Below are 15,138 nucleotides of genomic sequence, written 5' to 3' on the forward strand. Positions count from 1 at the left end.
TGGAAAACAAACACCAAAATCATTGTTCCATGGGTGTTTCAAATCTCAAATATTTTTCCAACACGCAACAATGTGGTTCTATAAATAAAACCGCATTGTGGCGTGGTGGAAAAAATTTTATTATTTTTTTATTCACCTAGGTGGACCCTCTATTTTTCTATATATTGATTTATATTCCCTCACACACTCTCTCTCTCTTCCCTTTGCTTCATGTCTCTACTCTCTACTCTCTTCCCTCTCCAATCTCCTCTCTTTGATCACCTTGCTCTCCCTTGCGTCAAAAAGTTGAAAAGGGTCCTATAGGTTGTCTGGGCGGGGCTGGCTAACAGGGGCCAAGGTTGTGGAAGGGAGGGGCCCAACTATTAATAACATAAAATATACCTACGAAAAAAAAAAAAAATTTGGGCCGGGGGAGGGTCCGATCCCCCTACTAGGTCCATCCCTAACATAAAATCATGTACTTTAACAACAAAAGACAACTAAATATCCAGAGAAAATTCAGACCTCCCAAACAAAATAAAAATCATTCCATCAGCATACTATTTAGTGACATGAAGTCGCAAAATATTTCTCTTTGTACGGGAAATAAGCATAAATTATGGTTCAGCTTCAACCTGGTAGCGAATGTCAGTTTTTGATGCCCAGTCTGGATGAAATTTTCACACGGCTTGTTTACTGTTTGCACCTGAAATTAAGAAATAATTCATATTAAAGAACATGAAAAGTTTTATATAAGAAGTTGTAAATGTTGCATATATAATGAGACTTATATAACAAACCAAAAATTAATGATTTTTAATGTATGGCTGGCCAGGTAGAGTTCTTATAAATTTCAGCAGCATCAACATCTGCTGAGATAGACTATTTGCATGACTCCATGATTTTGTGCTGCATAGAAACCTCTAAATTTATTCAATCATTTATTCAAACGCTTCCTTGCATATTTCAGAATTTCAATGATTAAGTCCTGCCACGATTATTATAGTGATGATGTGACTTTAATAAACACTTCCATCAAAACTAATGGATTCTAGTAGATGAAATACAGATCCTCTTAGTGGAATGCAAGGAAGACTAGAAAATGAATCAATCCAATTAGGTCATCCATCTTTGACATTTCAAGACATGGCTGAAATTGGATTCCTAGTTCAATTAACATGTTCCTAACATTTTATAAATAAATAAAAAACATGTTCCCAACATCAAATGTGCTAGAATTAATGCGCAATGTCATAGATGCACACAGGAGTTACGGGACATATAAGCATTACAAATGCACACTCAAATGCTAAGTGCATGCAGCCATTAACTCCGTTTCTTCTGTCTTGGGTGAAACCTAACAACCAGCAAAGAAAAAGGAAGGCTGTGAACCTTTGCATATAAGAACAATACAAAGAATGCTAGAAAAGTTGCCAAGTTTTGAATTCTTGGAATCTTCTTGCAAATTTATGCTCCAAACTTATATTTGAAAACCAATTTTTCTTGCTGTTCGTAGTGGCTCTTGAAAACAATTCAAAGATGAAATCATTGCATTATTTCATTTTCCATGAACATGTGTCATTTACAAGTCCTCAATTCAACATGGAACTGATGGTCAAAACTACCATATTTTACGGAAGTTTATGTTTACTTGTATTTGTGAAACAAAATAAGCATGAGAACCCAGTAGAAAAGCTTAATGCAGAGAAATCATTCATGACAGAAAAGGCTAACTCAAATATCAGAAAATTGGTGATTGAAAATTGGTGATTGAGGTGTTATTGTAAGGCCCACTTAAAATTCTTGATGGACAAGGAACTAAACAAGAACGAGGGGAATCCATCGAAGTCCTTCATTTGTTGTTTATCAGGTTGGGTTGCGAGTTGCTGTATCACACTTACAAAGAAGAAAGGGAGGGGTGTCACTTAAAGATGAAGAATCATTTCTGGTACACAAAATGGCCCATGTCTCAGCCTAATACCCGATTAGACTAGACATACTCAATGCTATATTAACCCCTAGGCCCAAAAGAGACCAGGAACCAAAGCCTGCGCCAGTAAGCGTGCTTAATTGACGGGTCCATAAGTGAATTCAGTTGTTTAAGAATAACTCGACTTTGATTAAGATGAAGCTTGTTTATGTTTACCTGTCTAGCAAGCAACTCAATATCAAGTCCAGGTTTAGACTCAACTCAACTATTAAACAAGTCAAACCTAAACATAATAATATATTTATAAAAAAATTTGTGAACATGTAGGCTCAATTTAACTAATAATGTTATATTTTAACATGTATATTTATCTTCCCTTTCAAAAAAAAAAATGTATATTTATCTAAAAATATAGTTATATTTTAATTGAATTATTCCGGCCTCACATTGGGTAATATCATGTTAGGTCAAAATTGTAGATAAATTTAGTACAAGATAACATATCCAAGAAAGCAAATTGATAAGGATGAAATAATTTGGTTGATTGTGATAAGGCTTTGGGGTTTTTTTTTTTTTTTTTTTTTTAAATAGGCTGATGAGGTTTTGGGGTTGCGTACGGCCGAGATATGCATTATTAGTTTAACCTAAGCTTGATTGAAGGAGCCTCCCCACGAATTATGGCGCAAAAATTGAATTAAACTACATGCCTTGTGCACGAACTTAATTTTTATTTATACATTTATTTAAGTATGCAACAAAGAATGATAATAGAACTCATCAAAAAAAGAAAAGAAAAAAAAGAATGATAATAGAATAAAGGACCACAACTACGTTACATACAATGCAACAAAAGGAAAAAAAGGGAAGTATCTATCGAATACAAATGAAAAAAAAAAAATGGATGGCATGATCAAAGATAATTTTGGGTCCTTTTAAAAAAATATTGAGAAAGCGCTTGAAAATAATTTTTTTAAAGAGATTTAAAAAAAATAAAAAAATAAAAAGACTAACTCTTGATTGGATCTTACAAATATAAATGTTTGTGGGGTATGAGTAAGGGGGAGGGACAGAGACCAAGGTTCAAGTGTTTATAAATGGGTTTCACAAACATACACTTAGATTAAATTAGAATAAAATTCTATATAAAAAAAAAAAGCTTATAAATGTTGTATCCTTTTGTAGGGTCAATGCAATGGTGGATTTGGACCTTTTTTTTTTTTTTTTTTTTGATAATTCAATAGTAAAAAGAGAAGATATTTGAACCCTAAGCATCATGTTGAATATGTTAGAACGTGCCAACAAACTTACAAAGCTCTTGTCTCGAACCAATGCTATGTAATAATGTAGCAATCAATAAATTTTAATTAACTTCAACTATATATAATTCAAGCTGTGGCATTAATATCCTTTTTTTATTCTTAAATAATAATCCATGATTTAAGTCTAAAAGCCCAAAGTTTATGCCTTCAAAAAATTAAGAAATTACCACTACGCTTCCTTGGCGTGATTCACTCCATAAATATAAATACTTGTTGGGTATTAGGGGGGGGGGGGGGGAGACAAAGGTCGGAGTTCAAGTCTCCAGAAAGAAGTTTCACACACATTCACTTAGATTAAACTAAAATAGAGTTCTATATCAGTCAAAAAAAAATTCGTATACATGTGTCCCTTTGTAGGGTCAATGCAGTGGTGGATCTTGGACCATTTATTTATTTGTTTTTTATTTATTCATTTATTTTTTATAATTTAATAGTTAAGAGAGAAGATTTGATCCCTAAGCTTGTTGAAAACGTCATAAGGTGTCAACAAACCTACAAAGAACTTGTAGAGATATGCATTATTAGTTTAACCTAAGCTTGATCAAAGGAGCCTCCCCTAAATTATGGCACAAAAATGGATCTTGGACCCTTTTTTTTTTTTTTTTTTTTGATAATTCAATAATTAGGAGAGGAGATTTGATCCCTAAGCATCATGTTGAAAATGTAGAAGGTGCCAACAAACCAACAAAGCTCTTGTCCCAACCAATATTACGTAATAATTTAGTAATAAGGAAATTTTAATTAACTAGTCGCTAATCCGTGTGATACACGGAAAACTTTTAGATCAAATGTTAAAATGTTCTAATTTAAATATTGTTCTAATTTCAACTATTTGAAAGCTGAATAGTTACGTTTGGGTTTTTTGGGTAGATAAGAGATTGGATTGGAGTGAGAGAGAAGGAAGGCAGCAATTGACGCTTAAGGTTTTCACCGTGTGTTGAGTTTTCAAAAATTTGGACTCAGGTTCTTCAAAATAAATAGTAAAGATGGTGTTACAAATATAAAATTAGAATTTTTGTTTTTTTTATTTAAATAATGCTGAAAATTTGAGTGAGTATTAAGGGTTTCAACCTTGGTAGGAGTTTATATTTGTTGAAAATTTTGTTATAGAATTTTAGTTGAAGTAGAATTTTCAAGCTCTTGAAACATATATCTAATAGAGTTTTACTTAAAATAAAGAGAAATAATAAATATATAAGATAGAAAACTTAAAATAAAATCTAAAATAAAAAGAAAAAGAAAATAGTGGTGACGTAGAAAATTGTAGTAATTTTAGAGGTTTTGGTTATATATATATATATATATATATTAGAACTATATATAATTCAGGCTGAGGAAATAATTTACTCTTAATTTCCTAATAATTATCCATGATTTAAGTCTAAAAGCCCAAAATTTACGCTTTCAAAAAAATTGAGAAATTTTCAATGCGCTCCTTTGGTATTATGATCATTCCACAAGTATGAATACTTTTGGAATGTGGGGGAAAGGAATAAAGGTCAGAATTCAAGTTTCTAGAAATGAACTTCACAAATATAAACTTAAATTAAACTAAAGCAAATTAAAATATCAGGAAAAAAAAAATTGCTTATACATGTGTCCTTTTGTAGGTTCAATGTAGCGATGGATCCTAGATCATTTATTTATTTGTTTTTATTATTTTTTATTATTTGATAATTCAACAGGTTTATGTTGAAAACGTCAGAAGGTGTCAACAAACCTACAACTTTTAACTGAGACAGTATACAACCCTATTTGACTAAGTTTTGTATTAAAACTGAAACGATTGGTCACGTTTCCAAACTTAACTCTGAAATTTGAATTCTATAAATGGAGCCTCTTATTGTCTTATGAAAGCACATGAGACACAAGATTTTAGATTGGGACAAGCGAAAATGGCTAGAAATCTTCAACTTACTCCTTTAGTCTTTTCCCTCTTATTCCTTATGACCCTAATCAAAACCTCTCATGCTGGTAGCATCGCCACCTACTGGGGTCTAAATGTCAGTGAGGGAAACCTATCAACTACCTGTGGCACTGGAATATATGCCTATGTAAACTTAGCCTTCCTAAACGTATTTGGCAATGGCCAAACCCCAGAAATCAACCTTAATGGTCATTGCAACCCAGCATCCAATGGGTGCACCTTTCTTAGTGAAGATATAAAGTTTTGCCAAAAATTTGGACTTAAGGTCATGCTCTCAATTGGAGGTGGAGTTGGAAAGTACAATAAATTCTCACTGTTTATTAGGATTAACTATCATATGATCAAAATTCAGCAAAACACTTTAAACTTCCCTCTTTCTTACAGTCGTAAAAGTTAGATTAAATGCAACAAGTCACTCCTCAACAAAGTTCAGATTTAAAATTGACTATACAACAACCTAATGAGTTCATGAAGATGCATGAAATAAAAAAAGTTTTTTTTAGTTAAGATCTATGAATGGGTATCGTACCTGCACTACTTTGGGGAACTAGGGACACACCCAAAAATTAAGAACCATTGACAGGCTATATTAGATAATTCCTCAATGCCCTTTATTTTCCTCATTCACAAGAGAGGAGGGGGGGGGGGGGGGGGGGGGTGGTGTTGGAGATTGTTTTGTTACTCAAACCTACTGCCAGCATGGAATTTTACAAACAACAACAAGCCTTAGTAGCAAAATTTGGGATCGGCTATGGATCTGAACAGACTAGTCAAGGTAGGAATGATAGACTAAGAAGAATAAAGCTTGCTAATGCATCTTTCTTGTAAAACTTTAAATTTTGTCAAATTGTGTGTATTTCTGTATTAGGAAGAGAATATATGTTTTTCGGAGTTATCCTACATGCAACTATCCAATAATCTTAAAATAAACATGCATGGACATAGGTGTGCACTGCGTCTAATAAAGCAAGAAAGGTAGGGCCTATTCTTAATTAAAACAGAAATTCCAAGCAAGCATTGAATGCCACAAATCTAGTCCAATAACATTATAAGCATTGCTGAGATATAATGCAATCCACATGACAAAATCCTTGTTATTATAATTCAATTTTCAGACATCAAAAGCGGACAGCATGTGAGGTGAAAAGAAATCCAAGCAAGCATTGAATATGGACACCTTTGTTTAATCCAGATTAGACAACATTTGTATGCTGGATCACAGCCAAAAGGTTTCAGTCACATACACCCATAGAATCTCAAGCAACACACCATAGCATCTCAAGGAATAAAGTATCATCAGAAGCCAAATAAACATCCGACAACAACCATCCTGGTAAGCACAAAATGACATTATGGCTAAATTATATATGAAAAAGGTGTAAAATTAAAAAAACATCAAGATAAAAAAGAATTAATAAACAATTGTAAAGATACTCAATACAATGTATAGTTCATACGGTAAGGCATACACTGAGGGAGACAAAGATAAACAAATAGCAAATCGAGCATAAGGCAGAATGAATTTCTCCGATTAGTTTAATAACAAAAAGTATTATGCAAGCACTAAAGTAGTGCATTATAAGTCATCAACGAATCTAAGCAGTGACTAAAGAATTCTGCATCTATTCCTGCAAAAAATCTAGACAAAACCTGTGACACTAAGTTGCAATATGATAAAAACAGATAACAAGGTTGGATAAGGGTCTATTGAAATTCAAAGCTGAAAACATATCCATACAAGGATAACAGCGGAAGCAGGTACATCATGCGCGTTCATGAATGCATGCAATTGCAAGTTTGTCCACACAATGCAGAAATGCCACAAGCAGTAATGTGGTTTGAAAAGGACATGCATCTAATGCTCTTTCATTGGCAACAAACGATGGTGACATCACAACTACTTATCATGCTAAAGTCTAAAGCAGCATCGTCATTATGATATCCACATTTACTTCTAGTTCATAATGAACCAAACAAACCAAACAGGAAAGAGAACTGGTGCAATGTGTACTGTTCAGTCCCAAGCATGAAAATATATGATTGGAATAATATATAATAGGAAGGAAATACTTAATTAATGGGAAAAATTCTAGACCCAGGATAATTTTCTTATGTCTAACACATGAAATGCAAGGTATTCACGCAAAGACAAAAATGGAAAACATATAAAGGTAAGGTAAAAAAACCATTATGTCTCTGAATGAGTAATACTTTACACTGTAGAATTCACCTTTAAAATATACTTAAAATAAACTCCAAGATCAAAAAGAAAATTTGAAAAGGCAGCAACTACAGAAAAGCAAACAGATAATATTATATCACAAATTACTATGAACTAGTTAATATCCATTAAAACAAATTACTTAGTCTTTTATTTTCCATTTTTAGTAAATTAATACACAAATTACTCTTAAAGTTAGCAAATGTAGTGTCATTAGCATATAATCATCCTCTCACTAATTCAATAATTAGTGATGAGGGGTTGGAGATGGAGGGTGATGAGGGGTCAGATCAGTGAAGAATATAAAGAGAGCTTATTTATTTAGCTATATAATTCGACAGGAAGCCCACCTGGAGACGAAGAAGACGAAGGTTTCCTCACCAGTATGTCAGATAAGCTACTCTCAGCCGGTGGTGACGTCAATATTGGTGTTGTCTACAAATTACGCATCGAAAACAACTTAGGAAAAATAATAAGAAGAAGAGAACAACCAATAAAATTATTAAATACAAAACCCCTAAAAACAAAGGGAAGAAAAGACATACTAATTTGAGGGTTTTGAGTCTCTCTAAGATTGGATCTGCGACCTCGGATCGATCGGACACGGTGGTGATTTCATCGACCGGGGATGGAGGGTGATGAGGGGTCAGATCGGACGGAGGTGATGAGGGGTCAGATCGGATGGAGCGTATGGAGAGTAGATCGGATGGAGCGTATGAGGGGTCAGATCGGATGGAGGTGATGAGGGGTCAGATCGTAGATCGGATGGAGCGTAGATCGGATGGAGCGCTTGAAATCTGATGGGTTGGAGAGTAGATGGGTTGGAGAGTTTCTCATTGGTATTTATACTTCCCCTAAAGCCGCATTTTTAAAATGCGGCTTTAGGGGAAGTCTGAAGCCCCGTTTCAAAAACGTGGCCCCATCCAGAACTAGAGCCGCGTTTTTAACACGCGGCTTCAGAACAAGTCCTTAGGCCGCGTTTCTAGCTCAAGAAAACGCGGCCTCAGAACAGAATTAGAGCCGCGTTTTCAACGCGCGGCTTCAGGACCAGTCCCTAGGCCGCGTTTTTATCTAAAAAAACGCGGCCTCAGAACCTGTCTATGGCCCAGCGTACAAAACGCGACCTTAAGGTTTTGTGAAGCCGTGTTTTTTAAAACGGGGCTTTAGGCTCAACCTTGGGCCGCATTTTAAAAATGCGGCCACAGTAAAAGAAGACCAAAAAAAAAAAAAAAAAAAAAGTTTCAGAAAAAATAAAATGCGGAGGTCCTTAGGCCGCGTTTTTATCTCAAAAAAATGCGGCCTCAGAACCTGTCTATGGCCCCGCGTATAAAACGCGACCTTAAGGTTCGCCTTGGGCCGCATTTTTGAAAACGGGGCTTTAGCCGCACCTTGGGCCGCGTTTTCTATGGCCGCGGCTTAAAAAACGCGGCCCAAGGCCCCCGCGTTTTGTAGTGTAAGAACCAATTGCAATACAAAATTCTATATGAATTTAACCACTTCACCATCAAATTCATGTATAATCATTTCAAAATTCTAAAACACATTATTATTATGTATTGTTATTAAATATGATACTATGAACCTTAAAAAAATCATTTTCTTACAAATAGTAAATCAAATGTTATAACACTATTTCAAAAAAAAAAAAAAAATTGAATACTTTAAAAAAACTTCCTAATGACATATTGGTTGAAATCCTTTCGAAAGTGGGCAAAGATTCGGCAACACTCCTGGGAAACATTAAGTTAAGGTATAAAAAACTATTTTTTCAATTTGTGTCTACTTATTTATTTCACTTTGTTTAATTATGCAGTCTATTAATTTAATTTTCCCTTTTTCTTAATTAGTTGCAAACGCTTCAAGAAGTTAACGGAAAACAAATTAGTCCTCCAACAAATACTTTTTGAATGAAGAAAAAAATTAATTGAAAAAACTCTTCCATGTGAAAATTTTATTGCAACTTATATTCATGGAATCATGCTACTTTGTGAGTCAAATCCTGAAGGCGTTGATAACCTTTTGGAAATTTTAAATGATGAACATGGGAAGCATTGGATTCTAAAATGCCGAAAAATGCTTCGACTACTTGCTGCAGGAACCACACTGTATAAAATTTCAAACTTTCAAGCATGCCACAAAATTGGAATGGGACATTGGATCGAGATGAACATTATCCTTACGGTTATGAAGAATTTGTTGTTACATGCAAAAGATGCTCAATCGACCTTGAAATGTTTAAGTTGGTGCATAGGCTACTTTAATTCTCTTTTATTTTATTTTTTTCCCTCATTGTAGCATCACTTAAATAAAAAGATGCAATATTCTATTTTTTAATTAATTGTTTGTTAAGCTTGGCAAAAGTTTTACAATTATGATTCCCTTCATGGCTTGCAAAAACGAATGCTTATTGATTGTGGAAAATTCAAAGTGTGATAAACCTTATCCTTGTGATTATCAAAAATTTGTCATTACATTTCATTGAATATAAAAACAAAAAAAAAAAAAAAAATCACTTTTTAAGATTTCATCTACCCTCTCATTTTCATCCCATAAAATTTGAATCATTTAACATTGCTCTAATTTAATGAGAAAATTTTAATGATTCTTTTCTTTTTGGTGCCATAAAAGAAGAAAAATTATTGAATACTTTGGGAGTATTATAAAAACATACTGCTAAGTTTTGTTAATGAAATTTTCTGCTTAATAATCTGAATTTAGACTTAATTAAGCATTTTAAACATGAATAAACTCATGATTAATAATATATCCATTCCCGTGCGGTAGCACGGGTTACATGCTAGTGTAAAATAATGAATATAGGATATTAAATATTATTGTAATAGACTTGTCTAAATGTGAAACTTTCTATTATTTTATATAAAAAAATCGAATGTGATAATATATTTTTTCAATTGATAGGTAAATTATGAATAGTATAGGTTATTAATGGGATTTTGTCAATGTGACATTTTCTTTTATTTTATATAAAAAATAATTATATGATAATACATTATTTCTTTCTTTCTCTCTTTTTTTTTTAAAATTTTTTATAACAATTATCTCTTTCTTTCCCGTTCTGAGTTTACGTATAGGGCAGGTTATTGACTTGATATTATCTCTTTATGACAATAAAAAAGAGAGTAAAAGCTTTGTTATGTTCGGCACTTTGTCCTATATAAAGGCCTGGACTTACCCAAATTTCTCCAAAAACTGTCCCATCCTCAGTGTGTATTTTAGATACAGAGAGAAAAAGAGAGATGGTTTCCATTAGCGCGGATGTTAAACCTCATATTTTTCATGTAAGTTTTGTTAACAGAGAGTACAACCACAAACGCCTACTCAGGTCTAGAGGTCCCAACTCCTTTGATGGCTTCTCTGGCTTTAACTTTGAAACTATTCCCGATGGACTCCCACACTCAGACGCAGATGTCAGTCAACACATTCCCTCTCTTGCTAAATCCATCCCAAAAACTTGCCTAGTCCCACTTTGCAACCTCATTACCAAACTCAACGACACTTCGTCTTCGAATGTGCCTCCTGTTACCACTCTTATTGCAGATGGTTGTATGTCCTGCTGACAAGTTCAGAATTCCATGTGTTCTTTTCTGGACACCTAGCGCTTGTGGCTTCTTGAGCTATATGCATTACCGTCATCTAGTTGAACGAGGTTTGATACCCCTCAAAGGTATAATTTTGTGGGAAATATCCACTACCATTTTAATTTTTAAAATTCTTTTAAGCTTTAATAGGTATAACACGTATCTTTTTAGCCTTATTTTATGTGTTTATATGGATTTGGATGATTACTGATTTTTTTTTTTTTAAATAACACGTATCTTACGTATGAATAAAAATAAAAGGAAATTGAAAGATTTAAATAGGGATAACCTCCTAAATTTGCATCATCATATATACTTACATAGACATTGTTATTTAATGTGTACACATCCCTCTCTCGTCTACATTATTAATCTCTCATTTAATTACTGTACATGTTAGGTTTAATTTAAAATCAAACATACTAAGATTTCAAAAAAAAGTTCAAACATACTAAAGAGATGTACATGGGATGGGAGATCAACAATAACATTTTCTCTATGCCAATTACAGCATATGTCTATCAAATTATAAAGGTTTTTTTTTTTTTTTTTTTTTTTTTTTTTTTTTTAATTTGAAAATTTGTATGCCAGTTCTAAGTATTTTAATTGGAGTATGATATTCACATGAATGGTCAATCCCATGTGATTTACGGATGCCAGCTATCTAACAAATGGATACTTGGAAACTGAAATAGATTGGATTCCTAGGATAAAAAATATTCTTCTTAAGGATCTTTCAAGTTTTATTAAAACCATAGATGAGAATGACATCATGCTTAATTTCCTTATCCGTGAATCTGAGAGATCTCCAAGAGCTACAGCTATCATTTTGAACACATTCGACCTCTTTGAACAGGACATGGTGAATGTTTTATCCTCCATGCTTTCTCGTATATACACCATTGGACCACTTGTGTTGCTTGAAGATCAGATTAAGGACGATAACTTGAAATCAATAGGTTCAAATCTATGGAAAGAAGAACTCGGGTGTGTGGAATGGCTAAATTCAAAAGAGCCCAAATCCGTAGTGTATGTAAATTATGGTAGTATAACTATCATGACACCCCAGCAACTCATTGAGTTTGCTTGGGGGCTAGCAAAAAGTGAAAACCCCTTCTTGTGGATTATAAGGCCCGATCTTGTTGGAGGTGATTCAGTTATTGTTCCTTTTGAATTTGTTACCAAAACTAAAGATAGGGGCATGTTAGCAAGTTGGTGTCCTCAAGAAGAAATCCTAAAGCATCCATCAATTGGGGGTTTTTTTAACTCATAGTGGGCCCTTCTTTGCTGAGCAACAGACAAACTGTCGATACTGTTGTGTTGAGTGGGGAATTGGGATGGAGATAGATAATAATGTTCAAAGAGATGAAGTGGAGAAGCTTGTCAGAGAGTTGATGGACGGTGAAAAAGGTATAGAAATGAAGAATAAGATAATGGAGTGGAAGACAAAGGCAGAGGATGCTACCACGCGTGGTGGTTCTTTGTACCAAAATGTGGACAAATTGATTGCTGAAGTTCTTTTAGCTAGAAATGTTTAAATCAAACAAAGAAGACTTTCTAGATTTACTGCAATTGCGCTCCCAGTCTCATTTGATATATAAAATATTTTTAAATATGATAAAATATAGTTAACACTCTTGATGTTTGCACTAATGCCAGCTAAGTTCAATACTTTTCAAATTTAGCCAACTTGATCCTCAATTACTATGAACATTAGTAACCATTTAAAGATCAAGCTGGGTCTAGGAACTAATTTAGTTAGTTTTGAAAAGTCTTGAACCTTATTGGAATTAATCCAAACCTCAGGGATGGTAATTGTATTTTTTTACTCTTAAATATTCATATAAAATCTTTAATAAATTCCTAAAATTTATTTAATTTGGTTAAATTAATGTTCTATTCAGTACAACTACATATTTAGTTACATATTCATGTAGCCTCAACCTTGGTGCAAAAAATAATTTGTGTTGCATCCTAAAGAATGAATTTTGACAAAAAGAAATGAAATATTTTTTTATTATTTTTTTTTCCAAAGAAGTTAGATCAAGTGAATGTGATTGATGTTTCAAAGATTTAACATGTGGTTACAAATGCAAGTCATAAGTCGTCATTGTGACAGTTGCCTATCTTTAATAAGAAATTAATTTACTACATCTACCATCGTTGACAAAGCAACCCGACAAAAACCTATCATCTCACAGATTCAACACCTTGCCAAAAACCCAAATCACCCCATCTCCGTCATCACCCACCAACTAAACCCACACACCCTCCGTCACCCACCAACTAGATCACAACCTATAAATCATATCAAAATAAAGAGTGAGAAACATTTCAAAAACAGCGGCACAAGCAAGATCTAGAGTTTTGGTCTAATGGAGGGAGATGAGAGAGAGAGGAACAAATATAAAATTTGAGAAAATTGGTTTGGCAATTAATAGTGTCTCAACAATAGTATTGAGGACACTACATTTGTAACTTTTTAGGACCAAATAGTGAGATTAATGCACAAGAGTTATGGGAGGCTTTAGCTATATATTTTGGCTGAAAAACTAATTTGGAGAGGCTAATGCTAATGCTCTTTTTTTGTTTTTTTGTTTTTGGATAAACCTAATGCTAATGCTCTTAATTAATTGTTAGAGTAGTTAATTGTAAGCACTTTAGCTTTATCAATTAGAGTAATTTGTTATGCTTTGGCCAATCAAATAGCGACCTTTAGTAACTAACTCAGTACATGTCCGAAAGTGTAATTAGTATTTTTAAAGAAAAATGAACTCCAATCATAGTCATATTGTTCTAAGAATGTGTCTTTTGAAGAGCTAGCCTAACCCTACTTACTCTAAACAACTTAGCCTTTTCAAATTGGCTCCACTTCACTAGGAAAGTATGCATCCCCCCATCAAATTTCTCAATGTAATTATCATATTGATATTGTATAATATAAAAATTTCATAGCTAGCTCCCCTAAAATTGAAAATGTCTCCTTAAAACCCCCAAGTTCAAGAGGCCGTCTACAAGAACAAATAAGCTCTATTAACTCAAGAAGATAATCGAGTATGGATTGAAGACAATTTCGTACCAAAGGCTATTTCGGTTTGGACTGGAGAACGAAATATTTCGATACCGATTGATACCAGTGTACCGTTTCGAATTTACCGCTATTTATATATTTCTTAAAAAAAAAAAAAAATTGTAACAACCTAGCCGTTATTAGACTTGTCACTTAAGCACATTACACTATTACCCACATATTCAAAGGAGGAGACTCTTCAAGGATTTCAAGAAGAAGAAGACGACGGAAAACTTTCATGAGGTAAGAACCCAAGAAATTCCTTTTTCAATGAAATCCAATTACTACAAGAGGGTTTTTTTTTCACTTTTAGTTTTATTTCTTGAAAAAAAAAATGTAACTAAGTAGAGATCCTTTTATTGTTGGGTTCTTTTGAAAGACCGGATCTTCTAGTAGTTAGGGAATCCTTACACCATAATTGATAATAGTTGTTTGGGACCATGGGTGTAAATTATTCATGGCATTTTATGAGTGAGAACTGTATACTTCCTTCCGTAGGTTCATGGCCAAAACCTATTCTAGTAGCAACCGTTTAGTGCATTAGATATTTTTAGTTACACACTTGAAACTACATTTGTTACACACTTGAAACTACATTTGTTACTTAATTGCTAGGTAATATTGTCAATTAAATGGACTGATGCTTTTGGGTCATCATATAATCGATTTAGGTGGGACTTGTGGATCTTACGAAGAAGGTTTAGAGAGAAGCATTCGTATCATTCTAGCTTGCCAATAGAGCTAACCTTTCTCCTAGCTAGTTATATTTTGCATAAGCAACCTTATTTTAGCTATTAAATAATTCCTTTGTTTTTTATTACAAAATTTATTTCATGTTTTAGCTATATTGACTTAAAGTAAAGAATAAACATCATAAATGTATTTGAATTACTTGGTTATTCATAAACTCTATATTTTACAAACTAGGCTCAAGTGTATATAATATTTGAAAGAGATATATACTTTTGTTTGAACTATGATTTAATATATATGATTTTGAACTATCTTACTATACTCTAATACCCAGCCAATGAGGACTATACATTAGTATCAAAACTAGTTTTATTTTGGGCATTAAAAGCCTATTGTGTTT

General features: G+C 33.3%; 1 pseudogene; it reads left to right on the forward strand.

Annotated features, from left to right (window-relative positions):
* Positions 1–10,572: 10,572 nt before the first annotated feature.
* Positions 10,573–12,539, forward strand: LOC126707164 (7-deoxyloganetin glucosyltransferase-like; annotated as a pseudogene).
* The last annotated feature ends 2,599 nt before the right edge of the window (positions 12,540–15,138 follow it).

Source organism: Quercus robur, chromosome 11 (assembly GCF_932294415.1).
Source record: "Quercus robur chromosome 11, dhQueRobu3.1, whole genome shotgun sequence".
In the NCBI taxonomy this organism is placed as follows: domain Eukaryota; kingdom Viridiplantae; phylum Streptophyta; class Magnoliopsida; order Fagales; family Fagaceae; genus Quercus; species Quercus robur.